The sequence below is a fragment of the Mobula birostris genome, chromosome X (genome assembly GCF_030028105.1).
Source record: "Mobula birostris isolate sMobBir1 chromosome X, sMobBir1.hap1, whole genome shotgun sequence".
Taxonomy (NCBI): Eukaryota; Metazoa; Chordata; class Chondrichthyes; order Myliobatiformes; family Myliobatidae; genus Mobula; species Mobula birostris.
The window spans coordinates 83,820,094-83,847,661 of NC_092402.1; positions in this window are offsets into that span (position 1 = coordinate 83,820,094).

Genomic DNA, 27,568 nt, shown 5'->3' on the forward strand with positions numbered 1-27,568 from the left:
TCATCTGACTTCCCATTTATTTTTGCTCTATTATGTGCCCTCTACTTTGCTTTTATGTTGGCTTTGACTTACCTTGTCAGCCTCAGTTGCATCATCCTCTCTTTAGAATACTACTTCTTTGGAATATATCTATCCTGCTGTTAAAACGTGAACAAAATCACCTGAGAGACACTCAAGCTAGTGAGTTTAGAAGTGTTTTATTCAACAAAGACTAGCAGCAGGCATATTACATGACATTTTTATATGCTAAACATCAAATGTAATAGCAGGAAAATTCTACAGTTACAGTATGCAGTATCAACAATGCTTCCTTAGAATATATTTCATTAGGAATTTGAGAAGATTTGGTGTGTCACCAAAAGCACTCGAAAATTTATGAAGATGTACTATGGAGAGCATTCTAACTGGCTACATCACTCTCTGGCGTGGGGTGGGGTGTGGACTACTGCACAGGGTTGAAATAAGCTGTAGAGAGTTGTAAACTTTATCAGCTCCTTCATGGGCATGAGCCTCTGTAGCCTACAGGACATCTTCGAGCAATGTCTCAGAAAGGCGGCGTCCATTATAAGGACCCTCACCACCCAGGTCATGCCTGGTTCTCATTGTTACCATCAAGAAAGAGGTACAAGAACCTAAAGGCACACACTCAATGACTCAGGGATAGTTTCTTCCCGCCTGACATCCAATTTCTGAAAGGACATTGAATCCATGAACACTACCTAACTAATTTTTTTATTTCTATTTTTGCACTACTTATTTAATTTAACAATTTCATATATAATATATATCTATATACACTTACAGTAACTCATAGTTATTTTTTCTGTTATCATGTATTGCATTGTACTGCTGGCATAATGTCAATAAACTTCACGACATATGCCAGTAATATTGAACCTGATTCTGATTCTGAATTACATATCGTTTTCAGACACTCCAAAGACCCAAAATGAATGTCAATCAGTATTGTCTTGCTTACAATCAGCTCCAGGAAAACTAGTGTTCAAGGCAATTAAATTCAATCGACGATCTATGTTCATGACTGAAGATTGGTTGCTGTTGAAATAAATATTTGCAGTACAACCTAACTCCAAAATATGCCCCAACAGTTCCTCCTCTTGCCCCTCCTAGACAAAAATAAGTTAATTCCAAAAAAGGCAAAACCTGAAGGAGGACCTATTCAAATTGGGCAGCAAAAAATGCCCTGTACTTCGGAACACCCTTCCACAATTATCTATCATATCGCTATGTACATCTACATCTATGCTGTCATCTCTATTGGCTAACTGCAAGACTGAGCAGAGATTGTTCCTGAAATTTGACCAACAGTCTTTAAAATACAGATTCGTCATTCATGCTTGTTGTTTCCTTCTCTGCCTGCCGACTGCAATTTAATCACATTCTTTATCTTCACCCCTTTATTCTCTGATACAGTAGATAAAACTCTGCAGTGGCTATCAGTGGTTACTCTCTGGTCAGGGAAGCTGCAGGGTAAATGTATCAGGCTCACAGGCCCTCTCATTGACGTACAGGAGAGCCTGGGGTAGTTGCTATTTGAATGACCACAAAGACCTCACCCCGGTGGCACCCCTTCCAGACTGTCCACTCGGTTGCTGGCCCAACGACTGAGAGGGCCCAGTTCATTTGTATTCATTACCCCTTCAGGCTGTGGTGACTGCCTTCAGGCACTGTGAGTATTCTCTTTCTCAGTCATTGAAGTTGTGGAACCTGATATCGCTGCTATAACTCAGATTCTTTCCCATCCACTTTCCCCAATAATGTTTCTGTTCTGAGCTATACAACTAATCATCAACCTTCAGCAACCAGCCTTCATTACAGAATACAGTTACCATCACACTTAAACAATAAATAAATTCCACAAATTCACCACCCTTTGGCTAAAGAAATTTCTCCGCATCTCTGTTTTGAAAGGGTGCCGCTCTATCCTGAGGCTGTGCCCTCTTGTCCTAGACTCCCCCACCATGGGAAGCATCCTTTCCACTTCTACTCTGTCTAGGCCTTTCAACATTCAAAAGATTTCAATGAGATCCCCCCTCATCCTTCTGAATTCCAGCAAGTACAGACCCAGAGCCATCAAACGTTCCCTGTACAATAACCCTTTCATTACTAACCGTCAAACTTAAACATGCTATTCACAGCTTGCTGTCTGCTCTCTCAGTGTGCTCTGCATTTGTGTTTGTTGTGGGTCTGTTTCCATCGGCTGTGGTCAGATCTGATGCAGCCGGCTGGTGTTCATCACTTAAGTTCTCTGCAACGACACTGTAATGGAGCACACTTGATCTCTCACTCTGACTGTGGGGGCAACAAGAAGGTGAATCATACAGTTTAACCTGAGTCCAATATTTCCACTGACTGCCTCATCAGGACTGCACACCAATACAGGTGTCATTCATCTGGAGCACCACCTGTGGTTCTATCCACTTGGGAGTGAAAGCTGTCTTTTCAGCCAGCTCCCTGACCATGACTTGGTCACCTGTCTGTGGGAGGACTGTCTTCTCTCCCTCTGTCTCTCTCTGATCGACAATATGTTGCTGCTGCTTTGCTCAATCCCTCAATGTGTTACCCTGGTTACAGTGGTCCTTCACATCTTTGACAAAGCCATGCTGACTAATCATATTATGCCTCTCCAAATGTTCATAAATCCTGCCTGTCTGGATCTTTTCCATCAGGAGGGAAGGGCAGGAGTCAGATACTAGAGAGTACCCCAGTGGCTGTCCCCCTCAACAATAAGTACTCCTGTTTGAGTACTGTTGGGGGAGGGGGTGGTCAGCCTACCTGGGGGAAGCAACAGTGGCTGTGCCTCTGGCACAGAGTCTGGCCCTGTGGCTCAGATGGGTAGGGAAAGGAAGAGGAAGGCAGCAGTGTTAGGGGACTCTATAGTTAGGAGGTCAGAAAGGCAATTCTGTGGACGCAGGAAAGAAACGCGGATGGTAGTTTCCCTCCCAGGTGCCAGGGTCCGGGATGTTTCTAATCGCATCCACGATATCCTGAAGTGGGAAGGAGAACAGCCAGAGGTCGTGGTACGTATTGGTACCGATGACATAGGTAGGAAAAAGGAGGAGGTCCTGAAAACAGACTACAGGGAGTTAGGAAGGAAGTTGAGAAGCAGGACCTCAAAGGTAATACTCTCAGGATTACTGCCTGTGCCACGTGACAGTGAGTATAGGAATAGAGTGAGGTGGAGGATAAATGTGTGGCAGAGGGATTGGAGCAGGGGGCAGGGATTCAGATTTCTGGATCATTGGGACCTCTTTTGGGGCAGGTGTGACCTGTACAAAAAGGATGGGTTGCACTTGAATCCAAGGGGGACCAATATCTTGGCAGGGAGGTTTACCAAGGCTACTGGGGAGAGAGGATAAACTAGAATTGCTGGGGAGAGGGAACCGAAATGAAGAGACGGAGGACGAGGTGGTTGTCTCACAAATAGAGAAAGCTTGCAGACAGTGCAAGAGGGAGGATAGACAAGTGATAGAGAAGGGACATGTTCAGAACAATGGTTTGAGATGTGTCTATTTTAATACAAGGAGTATTATGAACAAAACGGATGAGCTCAGAGCGTGGATCAGTACTTGGAACTATGATGTTGTGGCCATTACAGAGACTTGGATGGCTCAGGGGCAAGAATGGCTACTTAGAGTGCCAGGCTTCAGATGTTTCAGAAAGGACAGGGAGGAAGGCAAAAGAGGTGGGGGCGTGGCACCGTTGATCAGAGATAGTGTCACGGCTGCAGAAAAGGAGGAAGTCATGGAGGGGTTGTCTACTGAGTCTCTGTCGGTGGAAGTTAGGAAGAGGAAGGGGTCAATATCTCTACTGGGTGTTTTTTATAGACCACCCAATAGTAACAGGGACATCGAGGAGCAGATAGGGAGACAGATTCTGGAAAGGAGTAATAATAGCAGGGTTGCTGTGGTGGGAGATTATAATTTCCCAAATATTGATTAGCATCTCCCTAGAGCAAGGGGTTTAGATGGGGTGGAGTTTGTTAGGTGTGTTCAGGAAGGATTCTTGACACAATATGTAGATAAGCCTACAAGAGGAGAGGCTGTATTTGATCTGGTATTGGGAAATGAACCTGGTCAGGTGTCAGATCTCTCAGTGGAAGAGCATTTTGGAGATAGTGATCACAATTCTATCTCCTTTACCACAGCATTGGAGAGGGATAGGAATAGACAAGTTAAGAAAGCGTTTAATTGGAGTAAGGGGAAATATGAGGCTATCAGGCAGGAACTTGGAAGCATAAATTGGGAACAGATGTTCTCAGGGAAACATATGGAAGAAATGTGACAAATGTTCAAGGGATATTTGCATGGAATTCTGCATAGGTACGTTCCAATGAGACAGGGAAAGGATGGTAAGGTACAGGAACCATGGTGTACAAAGGCTGTTGTAAAATCTAGTCAAGAAGAAAAGAAAAGGTTACGAAAGTTTCAAAATACTAGGTAATAACAGAGATCTAGAAGATTATAAGGCTGGCAGGAAGGAGCTTAACAATGTGTAGCCCCCTGGTAAGCCTCAGGCTGGCTCAGCTCACTTTCGTCTAGGGGAGCAGCCTTTGGGCCCGCCAAACTGGGTAATCAAGTTTGTGTGGATGCCGTGTGATGTACCCCACCCCATCAATTAACAGACAGCACACAATGTACGGTTTACAGATTACACTTTATAGATATTACTGGAACTATGTAATTAATAGAGATACAATATAAAAGGAAAGTAAAAGGTACCAAACTTATCAAAGTTCAACCACTTTGTGCACAACCGTTGGAGCTCAATTAACTCAGTCTTCTTTCCACCATTCGATCCCCTCCGAATTCCTCGACCTACCGCCTGGGACCAACCATGGTGGTCGACTAGACGCTCCACACGAGTCTGTCCTCGTCTCCTCTCCTCGCCGAAGACCCTGGGCCTCGGACGCTTGCTCGGGATCCATTCCATCGCCCAGATTACAGCATTGCGTCTCCTCTCTCTGTCCCCATCGTGCCTTCTGCCCCAAAGCTCACAAAAACAATAGCTTACAGACGCACAAGAAAGAATAACATCTATCCCAATTGGTTATCAAATGAATACAATTCTCTTTATCAGTAATTATAACCCAAACAAGCTGCTAGGGAGAAGCAGTTTCTCAGCAGTTAACAAAACAAAGAAGCCATTTTATTAGCCTTAGCAGTAACATAAAAGAAGAAACCCATTACAACTGAAATTAGGAGAGCCAGCAGGGGCCATGAGAAGGCCTTGCCAGACAGGATTAAGGAAAACCCCAAGGGATTCTACAAGATGTGAACAGCAAGAGGATAAGTCATGAGAGAATAGGACCAATCAAGTGTGACAGTGGAAAAGTGTGTATGGAACCGGAGGAGATAGCAGAGGTACTTAATGAATACTTTGCTTCAGTATTCAATAGGGAAAAGGACCTTGCCGATTCTAGGGATGATTTACAGCAGACTGAAAAGCTTCAGCATGTAGATATTAAGAAAGAGGATGTGCTGGAGCTTTTGGAAAACATCAGTTTGGATAAATCACCGGGACCGAACGAAATATACCCCAGGCTGCTGTGGGAAGTGAGGGAGGAGATTACTGAGCCTCTGGCGATGATCTTTGCATCACCAATGGGGACGGGAGAGGTTCCAGAGGATTGGAGGGTTGCGGATGTTGTTCCCTTATTCAAGAAAGGGAGTAGAGATCGCCCAGGAAATTATAGACCAGTGAGTCTTACTTCAGTGGTTGGTAAGATGATGGAGAAGGTCCTGAGAGGCAGGATTTATGAACATTTGGAGAGGCATAATATGATTAGGAGTAGTCAACATGGCTTTGTCAAAGGCAGGTCAGTTAGTCCTGACGAAGGGTCTTGGCCTGAAACGTCGACTGTACCTCTTCCTAGAGATGCTGCCTGGCCTGCTGCGTTCACCAGCGACTTTGATGTGTCATGCCTTATAAGCCTGATTGAATTTTTTGAGGATGTGACTAAACACATTGATGAAGGTAGAGCCGTAGATCTAGTGTATATGAATTTCAGCAAGGCATTTGATAAGGTACCCCATGCAAGGCTTATTGAGAAAATAAGGAGGCATGGGATCCAAGGGGACATTGCTTTGTGGATCCAGAACTGGCTTGCCCACAGAAGGCAAAGGGTGGTTGTAGATGGGTCATATTCTGCATGGAGGTCAGTGACCAGTGGTGTGCTTCAGGGATCTGTTCTGGGACCCCTGCTCTTCATGATGTTTATAAATGACCTGGATGAGGAAGTGGAAGGATGAGTTAGTAAGTTTACTGATGACACAAAGGTTGGGGGTGTTGTGGATAGTGTGGAGGACTGTCAGAGGTTACAGCGGGACATTGATAGGATGCAAAACTGGGCTGAGAAGTGGCAGATGGAGTTCAACCCAGATAAGTGTGAGGTGGTTCATTTTGGTAGGTCAAATATGATGGCAGAAGATAGTATTAGTGGTAAGACTCTTGGCAGTGTGGAGGATCAGAGGGATCTTGGGGTCCAAGTCCATAGGACACTCAAAGCTGCTGCGCAGGTTGACTCTGTGGTTAAGAAGGCATACAGTGCATTGGCCTTCATCAATCGTGGGATTGAGTTTAAGAGCGGAGAGGTAATGTTGCAGCTATATAGGACCCTGGTCAGACCCCACTTGGAGTACTGTGATCAGTTCTGGTTGTCTCACTACAGGAAGGATGTGGAAACCATAGAAAGGGTGCAGAGGTGATTTACAAGGATGTTGCCTGAATTAGGGAGCATGCCTTATGAGAATAGGTTGAGTGAACTCAGCCTTTTCTCCTTGGAACGACAGAGGATGAGAGGTGACCTGATAGAGGTGTATAAGATAATGACAGGCATTGATCGTGTGGATAGTCAGAGGCTTTTTCCCAGGGCTGAAATGGCTAGCACGAGAGGACACAGGTTTAAGGTGCTGGGGAGTAGGTACAGAGGAGATGTCAGAGCTAAGCTTTTACGCAGAGAGTGGTGAGTGCATGGAATGGGCTGCCAGCGATGGTGGTGGAGGTGGATATGATAGAGTCCTTTAAGAGACTCCTGGACAGGTACATGGAGCATAGAAAATAGAGGGCTAAGGGTAACCCTGGGTAATTTCTAAGGTAAAAACATTTTCGGTGGGAGGGCTCCAGTGAGATGAGTGCAGTATAGACGTGTTTTTCTCGAGCTCCTTATAGCACACCAAACTTAACCAGATAAAACTGCCTTTTTGAACACTTGACCCTCAATTTTTGTTGCAAGATCTCCATTGTTTGTTTCTCTTTTATGCCACCAAAAAGTGTAACGTGAACATCTCCAGTAAAACAGCACGAGGCAGAAAGGGAGCCGCTCGCCTGCTAGCCGATGCTGCAGCTAACGTTAGCCGGGACCAAACTAGCAAGAACCCTCCAGACATGTCGTCAGCCGAAGAGGAAGACGAGCTTCCTCTTATTTGGCAGAAAATGCCAAATAAACTCTTGCAGTCCTTCAACGAGCAGTTTGACAAGTTTGAGCACAGTTTCCAGAGTCTGTTGTCCGTCCAACAAGCGTTCACTGAGAGTCTGGCGAGCACCGAAAATCAGACCGCCGGCCACGAGCAGCGAATCCACGCCGTGGAAACTTCAGTCGTTGAGCTGCAGCAAGAAAGTAAAAGGCTAAGGGCCAAACTTTCAGATCTGCAAGGGAGATCCAGACGCAATAACATAAAGATTGTTGGCGTCCCAGAAGGCGAAGAGAAAGGGAGGCCGACTGAATTTGTTGCTAACCTGATCCCCAATCTGCTGGGGGATGACAACTTCACCAAGCCGGTCGTTATCGATAGAGCGCACCGCACACAACAGCCTAAACCACCGAAAGGCTCAAGGCCCCGGACAATCATTGCACGAGTGCATTTCGCACTGGAGAAAGAAAGGATTCTGAGGCTCGGGAGGCAACACTCGATGGATTGCGGACGTCATTGAATCTTAATCTTCCCCGATTACACCGCGGAGGTTATGGAGCAACGGCGGAGTTTCCGTGAGGTGCTGCAACTGTTGAGGGAGAAGGAGGTCCGACATTCGCTACGTTTCCCGGCCAGGCGCCGTGTTCATCACCAAGGGCAAGTATTCGGCAACCCGGTTGAAGCCAAGAATTTTGTGGATCAAAAACTTTGAAAGGCTATTTTTCACAACATAAATGAAGAGAGTCTAAATGTGCTCTGAGCAGACTTTAATCATGGTAGTTCTTTTTTCTATCCTCAGTTTGTTCCTTACTATGTGTGCTAATGAGGGGCTGTTAGTTGGAGGTGTTTTTCTCCGCTTTTGTTCGGCGATCCCAGATTAGGATGAGGGCAATTCTGCTTCGTTTGAAGAAGTAATGGGTGGGGGTTTTGTTCCCATATTTGTTAACTGTTCATGTTATCTTTTGTTGGTTTTTGCTGGCTGCCAGACTGAATGTTAGGTTTGTGTTTCATTACAATGCAAAAGGTTCCACAAATGAATAATACTCTTGACTCCATGTCCTTGGTCTCTTGGTATGTGCGCAGTTTAGGTCACCCAATAAAGCCAGGTAAAGTTTTCGCACATTTGAAGTCATTGAAATCTGGCATTATATTCTTACGAGAAACTCACGTTAAAGCCACTCAGCATAGGAAACTCAGGGCTAATTGGATTTCACAGGTCTATCAGGCACCTTTCACATTCAAAGCCAGAGGCATTGCCATTCTCTTCTGTAAGACTATCCCTTTTCGTTTTCACTCATCCACAATTGATCCAAATGGCAGGTTTATAATTTTAACTGGGCGTATCAATTTACTTCCCATTACACTGGTAAATGTTTACGGGCTGAACTTGGACAATCCAGGTTTTTTCCGTAAGGTGTTTGACTTGATCCCAGATAACAATTCAAGCCACATATTGAGCGGGGGTGACTTTAATTGCTACCTTGACCCATATTTAGATAGGCTTTCCTCTGCACCCCCCCCACCCAATATTCTTGCTGTGCAAACTCTTAACAATTTGATGAAGTCGAAGAAGGTGCTGGATATTTGGAGACTACAGCATCCATCTGACCGTGATTATTCTTTTTATTCTCATGTACACAGATCATATACACGGATGGATTATTTTTTAGTCGACTCCAGATTAATCTCTAATATTTATCACACCAAATATCACAGCATAATAATATCTAACCATAGTCCTGTCAATCTCAATCTTCAATTGTCCCTCCCTAAGCAAGGCTATAACTGGCGCTTTAATCCCTTTTTGCTCAAGGATCAGGCATTTAAAGAATACATTACGACGCACATCTCGCAGTTCCTTGAGACCAACGACAATGGCGAGGTGAATGACTCAACACTGTGGGAAACACTTAAAGTGTATATCAGAGGACAAATTATTTCTTATGAAGCAACACTGAAAAGGGCTAAGCGAGGTCGATTGGAAGTGATTGAGTGGCTGAACAGGCTTACAAAAACTCTTTGCTCCAATCAGATTATAATAACATTCTCAAATTAAAATATAAATACAACTCCATTCTAGGGGAACAAATTGGCAACATACTACTTAAACTTAAACAGCGACATTTTGAGTTTGGGGACAAACCACAGAAGTTATTGGCAAAGCAATTAAAAGGAGAACAAGAAAAACGAGCCATTTACAAAATAAAATCCAAATCTGGCCTGATGCTTACATACTTAAAGGATATTAACAAACGATTTAGTGAGATCTAGTCAGAAATTTACACCTCCAAATCAACAGCTACACAGGAAGATTTTAATAAGTTTTTTGATCCGCTTCACTTCCCACAATTAGATGCAGCTTTCATGGAGAATTTGGATTTGGATTTTTCGCTGTCTGAGTTACAGGATGCCATCAAAGCATTTCCCACCGGTAAGGCAGCTGGACCGGACATAGCAGAAATGTGGCAAATGTTCAGGGAACGTTTGCATGGAGTTCTGAAAAGGTATGTTGCTAACATGGTTAGAGCATTGGCTGATTGGTAGGGGGCAGGGAAAGGATGGTAGGATAAAAGAACCATGGTGTACAAAGGACGTAGAAAATCTAGTTAAGAAGAAAAGAAAAGCTTACAAAGGGATCAAGAAACTAGATGCTGTTAAAGCTCGAAAAATTACAAGGTTGTCAGGAAAGAGCTTAAAAATGAAATGCGGAGAGCTAGAAGGGACCATGATAAGGCATTGGCAAGCAGGATTAAGGAAAACCCCAAGGTATGTGAAGAGCAAGAGGATGAGCCATGTGAGAATAGGACCAACCAGGTGCGATAGTGGAAACGTGTGCCTGGAGTCAGAAGAGGTAGCGGAGGTACTTAATGAATACTTTGCTTCAGTATTCACCAGGGAAAAGGACCTTGGCAATTGTGGGGATGGCTTACAGAGGACTGAAATGCTTGAGCATACAGACATTAAGAAAAAGGATGTGTTGGAGCTTTTGAAAAGCATCAAGTTAGATAAGTTGCTGGGACTGGATGAAATATACCCTAGGCTACTGCAGGAAGCGAGGGACAAAATTGCTGATGTACACAGAGGGGAAGTCAGGGGTATGCTTTTTATGTAAAGAGTGGTGAGTGCATGGAATGGGCTGCTGGCGACTGTGGTGGAGGCGGATACAATGGGGTCTTTTAAAAGACACCTGGATAGGTAGATGGAGCTTAGAAAAATCGAGGGCTACGGGTAACCCTAGGTAATATTAAAGTAAGTTCATGTTTGGCACAGCTTTGTGGGCTGAAGGGCCTGTATTGTGCTGTAGGTTTTCTATGTTTCTATGTTTCTCTAGCAATGATCTTTGCGTCATTAATAGGGATGAGAGAAGTACTGGAGGATTGGAGGGTTACAAATGTTGTTCCCCTGTTCAAAAAAGGGAGTAGAGATAACCCAGGAAATTATAAACCAGTGAGTCTTACTTGAGTGGTGGGCAAGTTGTTGGAGAAGATCCTGAGAGGCAGGATTTATGAACATTTGAAGAGACATAATCTGATTAGGAATAGTCAGCATGGCTTTGTCAAAGGCAGGTCGTGCCTTACGAGCCTAATTGAATTCTTTGAGGATATAACAAAACACATTGATGAAGGTAGAGCAGCGGATGTAGTGTATATGGATTTCAGTAAAGCATTTGATTACGTTCCCCATGCAAGGCTTATTGAGAAAGTAAGGAGCCATGGGATCCAGGGGTCATTGCTTTGTGGATCCAGAACTGGCTTGCCCACAGAAGGCAAAGAGTGGTTGTAGACAGGTCATATTCTGCATGGAGGTCGGTGACCAGTGGTGTGCCTCAGGGATCTGTTCTGGGACCCCTACTCTTCGTGATTTTGATAAATGACCTGGATGAGGAAGTAGAGGGATGGGTTAGTAAGTTTGCTGATGACACAAAGGTTGAGGGTGTTGTGGATCGTCTGGAGGGTTATAAGAAGTTACAGCAGGACATCAATAGGATGCAGAACTGGACTGAAAAGTGGCAGATGGACTTCAACCCAGATAAGTGTGAAGTGGTTCATTTTGGGAGGTGAAATTTGAACATAGAATATAATATTAATGGTGAGACTCTTGGTTGTGTGGAGGATCAGAGAGATCTTGGGGTCCAAGGCCATAGGACACTCAAAGCTGCTGCACAAGGTGACAGTGTTGTTAAGAAGGCGTATGGTGTGTTGGCATTCATCAACCATGGGATTGAGTTCAAGAGCCGTGAGGTAATATTACAGCTATATAAGACCTTGGTCAGACCCCACTTGGAGTACTGTGCTCAGTTCTGGTTACTGTACCTCACCACAGGAAGGTTATGGAAACTGTAGAAAGGGTGCAGAGGAGATTTACAAGGATGATGCCTGGATTGGGGAGCCTGCCCTATGAGAATAGGTTGAGTGAACTTGGCCTTTGGAGCAACAGAGGATGGGAGGTGACCTGATAGAGGTGTATAAGATGATGAGAGGCATTGATCGTGTGGACAGTCAGAGGCTTTTTCCCCAGGGCTGAAATGGCTAGCACGAGAGGGCACAGTTTTAAGGTGCTTTGAAGTAGGTACAGAGGAGATGTTAGAGGTAAGTTTTTCACTCAGAGAGTGGTGGGTGCGTGGAATGGGCTGCCGGTGACAACGGTGGAGGCGGATACAATAGGATACAATTATCTCTCAGATAGGTGCATGGAGCTTAGAAAAATAGAGAACTGTGCGGTAATGTAATTCTCGGCAGTTTTTAGAGTAGATTACATGTTGGCACAACATTGTAGGCTGAAGGGCCTGTAATGTATTGTAGATTTCTTTGTTCTATGTTCAAGGCAGACGAAAAAAATTCTGTTAAAGTTATATGAACAAAGCCAATTAAGGGCACTACCAGAGGAGCCAACCCAGTTCTGAAGGCAATCAGTTCCCAACCTGGGCTCCACGGACACCCTGGTTAATGGTAGGGGTTCATGGCATAAAAAGGTTGGGAACCCCTGAATACTACATCGTGCGATGAATACTAGAATACTAGATTCAAGCCAGAAGACCATCATTTACAGCAACAAGAATGTTCAAGATAATATTTTTGCTCCATAAACTGTCCATTATATTTCCTGGCTGAGCATTTCAATAATGTCTATTTTGTTGCAGATTATTTAAATACAATTACATGTCATCTATATAGTAAATGATTTACTAAGCATGCCCTGCACAAGATAGCACCCCTCATCTGACTGGATGGTCAGGCAGAAGAGTAAATTTACACTGAATCATCTGTTCAATGTAACAGAAGTGTCCTAAAATAATAGTTAAACTTTGATTTTTCTCCTCCAATCGTTTCAGAGGGAGCGGCTCCTCTTGAGCCCCATACACCACAATATCCCACCATTTTAACCTTAATGTCACTAAATTTTAGGCAAAAACAGGGGTAAGACTGCTGCATTATTGGATTGAAAGCTGCAAAGCAGTTAACAAAGCACGGTTTGTTTTCCCCCATTGACATACAAACACAAACAGGAATTTAACTTTAGACCTCTGACCATCCTATTGAAAATGTATTCCTTTGTTCTATAACAATTCCAGGTGCCAGCAAAACCTACAAGAAAATAGCAGAACAGAACTTAATTATATGCATCTCAAGAACTTAAACAAAAAGAAAGATAAAATAAAATTTAAAATCTATTTTATTTCAAAACATAAATTACATCGACAAGAGAAAATCTGCAGGTGCTGGAAATCCAAGTAACACACACAAACTGCTGGAGGAACTCAGCAGGCCAGGCAGCATCTATGGAAAAGAGTAAACAGTCGATATTTCGGGCCAAGACCCCTCTTCAGGACTGAGATTACATTGACTACTTTTCACTATTATGTTATTTTAGGATTCAGTGTCCAAGACCCCAATCAATTAAGATAAATTTTTCTCTTGATTAACCTTGGCATTTTTTTATTCCCACATATGAGGGGTGATTGATAAGTTATACAGCTCTCATCTCCTTCTACCTTAGGCCACGAACTTATCAATCAATCCCTGATGAGTTATTAACTTCAAACTTTCTGCAAAATCACTCAGAGAGTTGAACTGCACGAGCACATAACAAGAGCTGTATAACTCATCTCCTTCTACCATAGGCCACAAACTTATCGATCACCCCTGCTGCGGGAACTTTCTGGAGGTCCAAGATCCGCATGCTCCACGACCGCTGGACTAAGTGTGTAAATGTAGGAGGGGACTATGTTGAAAAATAAATGTGCTAGGTTTTCTAAAATTGACTCCTTCTACCTCAGGGCACGAACTTATCAATCACCCCTCGTATATTTGTAAGGGAATCTGAGTGTCGAGCCTTGTCTGTGAAATTGAAAGAAAGTTTTAGAGGTGGCTTGACCTTCATGCTGACATCATCAGCACATGCAAGGGTTTGTAATATGACCTCGTCTGCTACTGATGATCAGTAGGTGGCAAATTCATTCGACTAGAAACTCTGGTTAATTGGATGAGGCATGGTGGGGATTAGTTGGTTGTCACAGGTTAGACAACACTGGGATTTTCCCATAACTAAATTAGCTTTTGAAATTTGATTTTGGTTTAATTCCCTTTTGGTGGAATAATTTACAGTGTGCACATTTGTAGATGATAGCCAAAGTGTTCAAAGATAAATGGTAATTTTTATCTGCAGTAACCACTGGAAGAATATTAAGGGGGAAATTATAAAGGTGATGAAGAGGAACTGTAAAGGATAGCTGATGGTAAAATATGACTTCAAAGATGGAACAAGTCATTGGATTTGGAAAGCTATGAAACCAAAGAATACTCCTGCTCCTAGGCCTGCTTTCAGTAAGATAGCAAACAATACCATAAGTTCAGCTACTTGGCCATAACGTTTAATTACTAATTAACCTGCTAAATTTTCACTGGAACTGTACTACCAATGTCAACTTCTGTTTCTTTGTACAACTCAGTTCCTGAAGCCAAATGGCAGGAGGAAGTCAATCTTCCTGAAAATGCACCATAATTCAGTTTTATCATTACAAGCACTTTGATAATGCTATATTGTAGGCCTTGATGCCTCTGCTGGAAAATTAACAGAAGATATTTGAGCGGATATAGATCCAAATGGAGATATGTTACCAGAATGCTACTCTAGTCCTAGTTATCTCTCAAGAGAACAAAGATTCAAAATTTATGGCTTTTAAACTGCTAGCAATTGGACAGCTGGGAGTTGATTGTGAAGGAGTCAGCTTAGGAAGAGATTTCTGCAGGATATCATCCTGCTAGCAATGTATAATCCACTCCTAACAAACATCAAGTGGGCACTTCAAGAAGTAGTGAAGGCTAGAATTAACTCCTGTCTTAGCAAGGACCTGAATTTGCTACAATTCACTTATTGCAGAAGGCCTACAGCAGAAGCTGGCTCTCCACTCTGTCTTGGAGCATCTAGTCAACAGCAAAGTATTCTCGATTTCAGCTCAGTGTTTAATGCTATCATCTTCTCAGTATTAATCACCAACCTTCTCAACCTAGACTTCTGTGTCTCCGTCTGAAACTGGATCTCTGACTCATCAGGAGGCCATGGTCAGAACAGATCAGTCTCTGTATGTGCTCCCCCTGGAATACATGGGTTTTCTCCAGATCTTCTAGTTTCCTCCCACAGTGCAAAGACGTACTGGGTAGGTTAGTTGGTCATTGAAAATTGTGTACTCCAAACATCTGAGTTGAAAAGGGATTTGGGAGTCCTTGTGCAGGATTCCCTAAAGGTTAACTTGCAGGTTGAAAGGGAGGCAAATGCAATGTTACTATTCATTTTGAGAGGACTAGAATATAAAAGCAAGGATGTAATGCTAAGGCTTTGTAAGGCTTTGTAAGGCTTTGTAAGGCATTGGTCAGACTGCACTTGGAGTACTGTGAGTAGTTTTGGGCCACTTATCTAAAAAAACAATGTGCTGGCATTGGAGAGGGTCCAGAGGAGGTTCACAAAAATTATCCTGGGAATAAAAGAGTTAACGTATGTGGAGTGTTTGATGGCTCTGGGCCTGTACTCAATAGAGTTTAGAAGAAGGAGGGGGGTATCTCCTTGAAACGTATTGAATATTGAAAGGCCTAGATAGAGTGGATGTAGGAAGGATGCTTCCTATAGTGGCTAAGTCTAGAGCAGAGGTCACAGCCTCAGAATAGAGGGATGTCTATTTAGAACAGAGATGAGGAGGAATATTTTAACCAGAGGGTGGTGAACCTGTGGATTTTGTTGCCACAGATGGCTGTGGAGGTCAAGTCATTGAGTATATTTAAAGCAGAGGTTGATAGGTTCTTGATTAGTCAGGGCATGAAAGGTTATGGGGAGAAGGCAGGAGAATGGGATGGAGAGCAATAATAAATCAGCCTTGAAGGAATGGCAGAGTAGGCTTGATGGGCTGAATGGCCTCATTCTACTCCTATATCTTGTGGTTTAATGATCTTCTTCTGTGTTGTTAGAGCTGCACTAATCTATCAAGTGGAGAGCACGTGTTAACACTTGTACCTTGTAAATGATGGGAATGATGCTGGAAATCAATAGAAGAGTTATCTGCTGGAGGCTGCACAACTCTCCAATTTGCTCTTGTACTACTGCATTTATGCAGCTGGTCCTGATGTATTTTCTATATCAGATCCTGCTTGAATGTTGACCTGATCCTGTTGCTTCATTTCTGATGAGCTATAAATGAGAAGATCAGATATCAGAACATCTGAGGGCTTTCGGTAACAGTGTATGAACTGGCCTGACAGGAGCAACAGTGCTCTCCCAGGTCTCCAACAAAAGCGACAGGGCAAGAACTTGTTCACTTCTCACTCACCGTTCAGCTCTTACCTACTGCCCAAAATAATAACTTCCATTAACACTTCCCTGCATATCATGGTTATTCTCTTGATTTAGCTTTCCTCCAGCAGTAATAATCAGTCCTTTCTCTAATTTATAAATGTCATTGTAAAAAGAAGCATTCTTGACTATGGTAAACAACAGGAATTCTGCAGATGCTGGAAATTCAAGCAACTAAATAAAATGTTTATTTCTGTAATCAGAAATCTTATCTAAGTTTAGACAGACTCACATCCTTTTCATGTGTGGTTAGAATTACACACACCACATACTTTTGAGGATATGTAAAATTTCTGTGAAGCTAGTAAACTTATTGTTGTGGGCCAAATATGAACTAAGCCCATGCATTGTGAATCTTAGGCTTGTATATGGTGACATATATGTACTATGATAATAAATTTAATTTGAATGTTGAACTTTGAATATGTCCTGTAAGCAATTTGCAATAATGTGATCAAAAGTGTAATGATCAAATTTCCAAAATTATATCAGTTAATTTTTCAGTTCCAACAAATACAGCATCGCTGCATCAATAATCCCAATGGCCAACAATAAAACAAGGTAGCACATCTGAACGACTGGTGTCCTGTCACACTCACCTCAATAGTAAGCAAATACTTTGAGAGGCTTGTCAAGAACTACATCTGCAGCATGCTACCACCCAAACTGGACCCCCTATAATTCACCTACTGACACAACCTATCGACAGATGACACAATAGCCACAGCTCTACACACCATCCTTACACATCTGGAGAAGAAGGATGCTTATGTGAGAATGCTGTTCTTGGACTACAGTTCAGCATTCAACACCATAATTCCCTCCAGGCTCAACAAGAAGCTCAGAGACCTCGGCCTTCACCCTGCCTTGTGTAGCTGGATCCTGGACTTCCTGTCAGATCGCCAGCAGGTAGTAAGAGTGGGCTCCCTCATCTCCACCTCTCTGACCCTCAAGGCTGTGTACTAAGCCCCCTCCTTTACTCTCTGTATACCCATGACGTGTGTTGCCACCCACAGCTCCAATCTGCTAATTAAATTTGCTGACGACACTACACTGATTGGCCTAATCTCAAATAATAATAAGGCAGCCTACAGAGAAGAAGTCATCACCCTAACACAGTGGTGTCAAGAAAACAACCTCTCCCTCAATGTCGCAAAAACAAAGGAGCTGGTTGTGGATTACAGGAGGAATGGAGACAGGCTAACCCCTATTGACATCAATGGATCTGGGGTTGAGAGGGTGAACAGCTTTAAGTTCCTCGGCATAAACATCACCGAGGACCTTAAGTGGTCTGTACATGCTGGCTGTTTGGTGAAAAAGCCACAACAGCGCCTCTTTCACCTCAGACTGTTGAGGAAGTTTGGTATGGCCCCCCAAATTCTAAGAACTTTCTACCAGGACACAACTGAGAGCATCCTGACTGGCTGCAACACTGCCTGGTATGGGAACTGTACCTCCCTTAATCGCAGGACTCTGCAGAGAGTGGTGTGGACAGCCCGGCGCATCTGTAGTTGCAAACTTCCCACTATTCAGGACGTTTACATAGACAGGTGTGTAAAAAAGCCCCAAAGGATCACTGGGGACCCAAGTCACCCCAACCACAAACTGTTCCAGCTGCTACCATCCGGGAAACGGCACCGCAGCATAAGAGCCAGGATCAACAGGCTCCAGGACAGCTTCTTCCACCAGGCCAACAGACTGATTAATTTGCACTGATACAATTGTAATTCTATGTTATGTTGACTATCCTCTTGCAAATAATATTTATTATAAATTGCGCATTGTACATTTAGACGGAGACGTAACGTAAAGATTTTTACTCATCATGTATATGAAGGATGTAAGTAATAAAGTCAATTCAATTCAAGTCAATTCAAGTCAATTCAAAATACTGGTACAAATCATTTGGAGTCTGCTGGTGCAGAAATGAATTTTAAACTCAGATAATCATGAAGATTCTATTTGATAGTTGTCCTTATTCCAAATGATATTATTGATCATTGAAATTAATACCATACATATATCACTACTACAAGTGGCCAATCAATTGAGATGTTAGTGTTAATTTTGATTAAGGTTTTATTCGAGATAAGTGTCAAAATGCCATGGCATTAAGTGGGTTAATGGGTATGTATACCTGAGTAATGTTTTAAAATGCTATCCTATAGGCAGTCTGACAGATGGAATTCAACCCTATAAGGGGCCACATTTCAGTAACTAATACTGAGCATTCCGTGCATTCTTCCAATGAAATAGCTGTTTTTCCAGCTCTGGATGAGTGCAATACATTGTGTTTCCATTGTGATTTCAGCAAGCCATCTGTTGATATTATTGTTCAGCTGAAGAGCAGATGAGATTCAGAGTTCAGTTTTGTCTCAAAACATGTTATCAATAACTAACGCACAACAAAAATAGAGTCACAGGCAATAAATACAGATTAAGGTTATAGCATTTGTTAAAGGACTGTATGTCCAAATATTTACTTGAAAAGGGCATGCATACTTCCTTTTCATTTCTGATTTACCAAATAAGTATTGAGCTCAAATCAGTGCAAACTCCAGAGAAAGATCACTCATGAGTATTCCAATACAGGTCACCCTCTCTTCATCTCCCATTAATCCCATATCCACATTTTAAAGAACCTTGCAGGGTCGGACACCTGTTAAGATGAACTTGTATATCCTTTCCTATATTGCTCCCTAAAGAAAATCATACTATTTCATTCTTTCTCAAAAGTTAATGACATGCATTGTCAATTGACTGATTCCGTTTCTGCATTCAGTTTCCTGTATCCATTGTTCTGTGAAAGTGCGAACATTTCTTCTGATCTCCAGTTTACCTTGATGCCTGTGAATGTTGTGTTTGTGTGCTCCAGTCCTAGGCTGAATAGAAGTCATGTAAGGTGAGACCCTGTTACACCAAAGGGCGCCTGGTGGTCCTGGTCTTGCTGGTCCATAAGCAAAGATATGGGTTTACATTTCCCACCTCATCCACCCTCTCATCTTTGTGCTCATTCAATTACCTTGTCTACATCCCCATGAAGCTTCTTGGCATCCTCAAGCTCCCACTGAGTTTCACATCATTTACAAACTTGGAAATATTACTTCAAGCCAAATCATTGATATACAGGCTATAAATAGTTGGGTCATCCGAATTGATCGCTGTAGATCCCACTCATCACATCTTGCCAACTTGAGAAGGGCCTGTTTATACCAACATTCTGTTTCCTACCTGTTGACCAATTTGCAATCCAGACTAGGGTATTATTCCCTATTTCTTGTGCTGCAACTTTATTAAACAGTCTCTTCTGTGGGGCCTGGCCAAGATGTAATCCAGCTCCCCAGGCTGTTAAAGACCTGCATTCACATCAACTTCAACTCTCACGACATACTGTATATTAAAAGATTCTCTTTATTCATTTGGAACATTTAATTAATGGAATTATGTTTGAATTATTTTTTCCAGATAGACTTTGCACTTCCTCTATAACTAGTTTTATTATAAATAGCTCTGATGTAGTTGAAGTTTAAAAACAGCTTCAGATGGTTCCTAAGTCATATCTAATATGTACTTTCAGGAGCTTCAAGAGCAGGCCAGGTTTGCTTTAATAACAAAGAATTTGCAAGGCTTGGCTGACAGATCAACAATATATGAAAAGTTACAGTAATTGCAATTGTACTGTATACAATCAAGTTCAGCATGATTTTGAAAACGAGAAATATAAAACATTTAAACTACTATATTTGGATAAAGCTGTCCACAGAAAACAGGAGGAACTCTTTACACACTCAAAATAGAAGTTTGGAACACTTCTATAAATGAGAGTAATGGCTAGTTAATTGTTAATTTTAAACCTGTATTTATTAGATTCAATAATGTTAAAGCTGCAATGCAGAATTGATGGCAAGTCACCCATACACTTAGAGAAGAGATGTGAGCTCATTGCTGCACTGGTGATAGGTGCTACAACTGCTCTCAGCGTGCATTCTGAGGGAAGACTGAGTTTCCACAGCTGATCACAGCTTTGTGGCCCATACTGTAGAGAACAGCCTGCTACAAGTCCCCGCGCTTAGCACCATTGCAAAGTAAGTCTCCATTTTTCCCTCTGAACATTGTGCTGAAATTTCGCACACTGTTGTTTTAGCCCTTCAATTTCTGTTAGATTTAATGACAATGTGCAATGCTTTAAATATATTCACATGAACTCAAAAAATGAGGATCAAGAGAATTATGAAAAGGAAGGAAATAGGAATGGTGCTTAGAACACAAGAGTCACCAGCACTAAGTACGTGGCCTATCAGAGCTTTACCAAGAGTGATTTCTCGCAGGTCGGCAGCGGTTATTAAGAAAGGGAGCTTCAAGAGCGTTTGTCCATTCTATATGGCCTATCAGTGGCTATAACCAGAGCACCAATCGTGAGTTAGATCCAGGAAAGGCTCAGGCACAAAAGGTAGACACTGCCAAGCAGAGCGGTCATCAACGGAGTCATCTGAGGCAGAGTGCTAGGGCTTTGGCGATTATGGATCGAGGCGAGGTATGTTACCTGTGAGGAAGAGAAACAGGAAGAATGTCTGTCAGGCTGGTGTTCTGTACTGGGTGTCAGATGTGGGATGTCCAGGAGACTCCCAGCTTCCCAGACAGACACATCTGCACCAGGTGCGTCAAGCTGCGGCTCCTTAGGGAGCGTGATAGGGAACTGGAGATGCAGCTCGATGACCTACGTCCGGTCAGGGAGAGCGAGGAGGTGATAGAGAGGGTCTACAGGCAGGTAGTCACACTGGGGCCTCGGGAGACAGATAAGTGGGTAACAGTCAGGAGAGGGAAGGGCAAGAGTCAGAAACTAGAGAGTACCCCAGTGGCTGTACCCCTAAACAATAAGTACTCCTGTGAGTACTGTTGGGGGGGGCTACCTAGGGGAAGCAACAGTGGCTGAGGGATTGGAGCAGGGGGCAGGGATTCAGATTTCTGGATCACTGGGACCTCTTTTGGGGCAGGTGTGACCTGTATAAAAAGGATGGGTTGCACTTGAATCTGAGGGGGACCAATATCCTGGTGGGGAGGTTTGCTAAGGCTTTTGGGGAGAGTTTAAACCAGAATTGCTGGGGGATGGGAACCGAACTGAAGAGACGGAGGAAGGGGCAGTTGGCTCACAAATAGAGAAAGCTTCTAGACAGTCTGAGAGGGAGGATAGGCAGGTGAGAGAGAAGGGATGCGCTCAGACTGATGGTTTGAGATGTGTCTATTTCAACGCAAGAAGCGTCATGAATAAAGTGGATGAGCTTAGAGCATGGATCAGTACTTGGAGCTATGGTGTTGTGCCCATTACAGAGACTTGGATGGCTCAGGGGCAGGGTGTTTTTTTATAGACCACGCAGTAGTAACAGGGACATCGAGGAGCAGATAGGGAGAAAGATTCTGGAAATGTGTAATAATAACAGGGTCGTTGTGGTGGGAGATATTAATTTCCCAAATATTAGAACATAGAATAGTACAGCACAGTACAGGCCCTTCGGCCCACAATGTTGTGCCAACCCTCAAACCCTGCCTCCCATATAACCCCCACCTTAAATTCCTCCATATACCTGTCTAGTAGTCTCTTAAACTTCACGAGCGTATCTGCCTCCACCACTGACTCAGGCAGTGCATTCCATGCACCAACCACTCTCTGAGTAAAAAACCTTCCTCTAATATCCCCCTTGAACTTCCCACCCCTTACCTTAAAGCCATGTCCTCTTGTATTGAGCAGTGGTGCCCTGGGGAAGAGGCGCTGGCTATCCACTCTATCTATTCCTCTTAATAACTTGTATACCTCTATCATGTCTCCTCTCATCCTTCTTCTCTCCAAAGAGTAAAGCCCTAGCTCCCTTAATCTCTGATCATAATCCATACTTTCTAAACCAGGCAGCATCCTGGTAAGTCTCCTCTGTACCCTTTCCAATGCTTCCACATCCTTCCTATAGTGAGGTGACCAGAACTGGACACAGTACTCCAAGTGTGGCCTAACCAGAGTTTTATATAGCTGCATCATTACCTCACAACTCTTAAGCTCTACCCCTCGACTTATGAAAGCTAACACTCCATAAGCTTTCTTAACTATCCTATCTACCTGTGAGGAAACTTTCAGGGATCTGTGGACATGTATCCCCAGATCCGTTACTCCTCCACACTACCAAGTATCCTGCCATTTACCTGTACTCTGCCTTGGAGTTTGTCCTTCCAAAGTGTACCACCTCACACTTCTCTGGGTTGAACTCCATCTGCCACTTCTCAGCCCACTTCTGCATCCTATCAATGTCTCTCTGCAATCTTTGACAATCCTCTACACTATCTACAACACCTCCAACCTTTGTGTCATCTGCAAACTTGCCAACCCACCCTTCTACCCCAACATCCAGGTCATTAATAAAAACCACGAAAAGTAGAGATCCCAGAATCAATCCTTGTGGGACACAACTAGTCACAACCCTCCAATCTGAATGTACTCCCTTCACCACAACCCTCTGCCTTCTGCAGGCAAGCCAATTCTGAATCCACCTGGCCAAACTTCCCTGGATCCCATGACTTCTAACTTTCTGAATAAGCCTACCGTGTGGAACCTTGTCAAATGCCTTACTAAAATCCATGTAGATCACATCCGCTACACTTCCCTCATCTATATGCCTGGTCACCTCAAAGAACTCTATCAGGCTTGTTAGACACGGTCTGCCCTTCACAAAGCCACTCTGACTGTCCCTGATCAGACCATGATTCTCTAAATGCCTATAGATCCTATCTCTAAGAATCTTTTCCAACAGCTTTCCCACCACAGACGTAAGGCTCACTGGTCTATAATTACTCGGACTATCCCTACTACCTTTTTTGAACAAAGGGACAACATTCGCCTCCCTCCAATCCTCCGGTACCATTCCTGTGAACAACGAGGACATAAAGATCCTAGCCAGAGAATATTGATTGGCATCTCCCCAGAGCAAGGGGTTTAGATGGGGTGGACTTTGTTAGGTGTGTTCAGGAAGGTTTCTTGACACAATATGTAGATAAGCAAGGCTGTACTTGATCTGGCATTGGGAAATGAACCTGGTCAGGTGTCAGATCTCTCAGTGGGAGAGCATTTTGGAGATAGTGAGCATAATTCTATCTCCTTTACAATCACATTGAAGAGAGATAGTTAGAACAGACAAGTTAGAAAAGCGTTTAATTGGAGAAAGGGGGAGTATGAGGCTATCAGGCAGGAAATTGGAAGCTTAAATTGGGACCAGATGTTCTCAGGAAAAAGTACAGAAGGAATGTGGCAAATGTTCAGGGGATACTTGTGTGGAGTTCTGCATAGGTACGTTCCAATGAGACAGGGAAGTTATAGTAGGGTACAGGAACCGTGGTGTACAAAAGCTGTAATAAATCTAGTCAAGAAGAAAAGAAAAGCTTACAAAAGGTTCAGAGAGCTAGGTAATGTTAGAGATTTAGAAGAATATAAGACTAACAGGAAGGAGCTTAAGAAGGAAATTAGGAGAGCCAGAAGGGGCCATGAGAAGGCTTTGGCAGACAGGATTAAGGAAAACCCGAAGGCATTCTACAAGTATGTGAAGAGCAAGAGGATAAGACATGAAAGAATAGGAGCTATCAAGTGTGACAGTGGGAAAGTGTGTATGGAACCAGAGAAAATAGCAGAGGTACTTAATGAATACTTTACTTCAGTATTCACCATGGAAAAGGATCTTGGTGATTGTAGTGATGACTTGCAGCAGACTGAAAAGCTTGAGCATGTAGATATTAAGGGATGTGCTGGAGCTTTTGGAAAGCATCAAGTTGGATAAGTCACCAGGACTGAACGAGATGTACCCCAGGCTACTGTGGGAGGCGAGGGAGGAGATTGCTGAGCCTCTGGCGATGATCTTTTCATCATCAATGCGGACGGGAGAGGTTCCAGAGGATTGGAGGGTTGCGGATGTTGTTCCTTTATTCAAGAAAGGGAGTAGAGATAGCCCAGGAAATTATAGACCAGTGAGTCTTACTTCAGTTGTAGGTAAGTTGATGGAGAAGATCCTGAGGGGCAGGATTTATGAACATTTGGAGAGGCATAATATGATTAGGAATAGTCAGCGTGGCTTTGTCAAGGGCAGGTCATGCCTTACGATCCTGATTGAATTTTTTGAAGATGTGACTAAACACATTGATGAAGGAAGAGCAGTAGATGTAGTGTACATGGATTTCAGCAAGGCATTTGATAAGGTAGCCCATGCAAGGCTTATTGAGAAAGTAAGGAGGCATGGGATCCAAGGGGACATTGCTTTGTGGATCCAGAACTGGCTTGCCCACAGAAGACAGAGTGGTTGTAGATGGGTCATATTCTGCATGGAGGTCGGTGACCAGTGGTGTGCCTCAGAGATCTGTTCTGGGACCCTTACGCTTCGTGATTTTTATAGATGACCTGGATGAGGAAGTGGAGGGATGCGTTAGTAAGTTTGCTGATGACACAAAGGTTGGAGGTGTTGTGGATAGTGTGGAGGGCTGTCAGAGGTTACAGCGGGACATTGGTAGGATGCAAAACTGGGCTGAGAAGTGGCAGATGGAGTTCAATCCAGATAAGTGTGAAGTGGTTCATTTTGGTAGGTCAAATATGATGGCAGAATATAGTATTACTGGTAAAACTCTTGGCAGTGTGGACGATCAGAGGGATCTTGGGGTCCCAGTCCATAGGACACTCAAAGCAGCTGCACAGGTTGACTCTGTGGTTAAGAAGGCATGCGGTGTATTGGCCTTCATCAACCATGGGATTGAGTTTAAGAGCCGAGAGGTAATGTTACAGCTATATAGGACCCTGGTCAGGCCCCACTTGGAGTACTGTGCTCAGTTCTGGTCACCTCAGTACAGGAAGGATGTGGAAGCCATAGAAAGGGTGCAGAGGGGATTTACAGGATGTTGCCTGGATTGGCTTCATCTTTACAGTGGGAGTACCAGACGCACTATATCACCCCATCCGACTCAACCTGAGTGTGGCCCCAGACGGAATATAAGGTGTTGTTCCTCCAACCTGAGTGTGGCACCTCATCTTCCAGGTGAGGCGACACTTCACCTGTGAGTCAGCTGGGGTGATATACTGCGTCCGGTACTCCCAATGTGGCCTTCTATATATTGGCGAGACCCAACGCAGACAGGGAAATCATTTCGCCGAACACCTACGCTCTGTCCTCCAGAGAAAGCAGGATCTCCCAGTGGCCACACATTTTAACTCCACATCCCATTCCCATTCTGATATGTCTATCCACGGCCTCCTCTACTGTAAAGATGAAGCCACACTCAGGTTGGAGGAACAACACCTTATATTCCGTCTGGGTAGCCTCCAACCTGATGGCATGAACATTGACTTCTCAAACTTCCGCTAATGCCCCACCTCCCCCTCGTACCCCATCCGTTAATTATTTATACACACATTCTTTTTCTCTCTCTCCTTTTTCTCCCTCTGTCCCTCTCACTATACCCTTTGCCCATCCTCTAGTTTTCCCCCCTCCCCCTTTTCTTTCCCCTGGGCCTCCTGTCCCATGATCCTCTCATATCCCTTTTGCCAATCACCTGTCCAGCTCTTGGGTCCATCCCGCCCCCTCCTGTCTTCTCCTATCATTTTGGATCTCTCCCTCCCCCTCCCACTTTCAAATCTCTTACTTGCTCTTCTTTAGTCACTTAGCTCTTCTGGCTAAGTGGCTAAAGGGATCAGGGAGTGTGGAGGGAAGGCTGGTACAGGGTTCTGAGTTGGATGATCAGCCATGATCATACTGAATGTCGGTGCAGGCTCGAAGGGCCAAATGGCCTACTCCTGCACCTATGTTCTATGTTTCTATGTTTCAGTTAGTTTTGACGAAGGGTCTTGGCCTGAAACGTCAACTGTACCTCTTCCTATAGATGCTGCCTGGCCTGCTGCGTTCACCAGCAACTTTGATGTGTGTTGCTTGAAATTCCAGCATCTGCAGATTTCCTCGTGTTGCCTATACAGCAGGCTGCCCCTCTCCATACATCTGATGAAGCCAAAGGAACAGCAGAGATTGTTACATTTTGAATCCAACAGTATTGCAGGAGTTGCCAGTCAACATTGAACTCAATATCGGACTGCCATAGAGACTCCAGCTCTGGATTTTTCCTTCTGGGTTTGCTCCCAAAGCCTTTACCATGAGTGGACGTTTGAGATCAGAGTTTTCCTTCTCCTAGATGAGCTGCCAACCATGGCTAATGAACTCCATCTACCCAAAGCAACTGGTGATAAGGCACCAGTAACCCGCCTTTGCCCCTTCTCCTGTCAGTAGAAACGGTTCTGCCAGGCTTAGTAGCTCAACCACACATGAAGGCCGGGAGCTGGTCTTGGTTGTCAGAGGCTATTTGAGGCAAACACCATTGGAAGCATTTCATAGGCACTGGGAGCTTGTCCCATTACTACTCCTAGCTATAACAACCTTAAGGAACCTAGTTAGCTATATATTTATTATAAATCTAATGAGAGACATTTTACAAATGGAAAGTGCTCGGAGTTCCCACCACCCATTGGATGATGCAATACATCCTCTATCTATTGGACATTAATATCATACTGGATGTCCATAGAGAACTTGGAGATGGAGATCTGGTTGCAGTTACCGAGTTTAACCAAGACATTGTATCTTCTTGATTTTGGAGAAATGCACTCACAATACCTTAGGCTTCTTCTGAAGTTGAGATGGGTGGGTCAAAGGTAGGATTAGTTATAACAAACTCTACTGCATCGCAAAAAAAATAGGATTGATGTAAAATTAGTGCAAATGGGTGGCTGATGATCAGTGGGCTGAAGGGCTGATTTCCAGCTCAACCTGTGTCCATTCTCCCATCTATTCCAAGGTCTTCAGTAACACGCAGCTACATCTGGTATCATGTTCATTTTGTTCCAGCTCTCATTATAAAGTATAGATCCATTTCTTTTAGTCCAATAACAACCCCCTCTGCTTAGCATTACGTATTGATCCGTTGTCTTCGCATGCACTGTTGTCCATGTGTGCACATTGTTCTCTCTCTCACTGCAATGTAAATACACCAGTTAAAGCCATCTCCCTCATGTGCGTTTTTATCTAATATACATGTAGTTGTGCACAGACACAATAAATTGGTGACGAATACAAACCAGAATGTCAGAAAATATCACTAACTGCACCAACAGTTACAGGACAAACAGCGGAAGTTAAACAGCACAAGAACGTCGAAGGACCCATGAGTAACAGTGAAAGACACATTGAATTTCAAGTGAAAATAATGTGCCCATGGCTTCAGTCCGGAAAGTT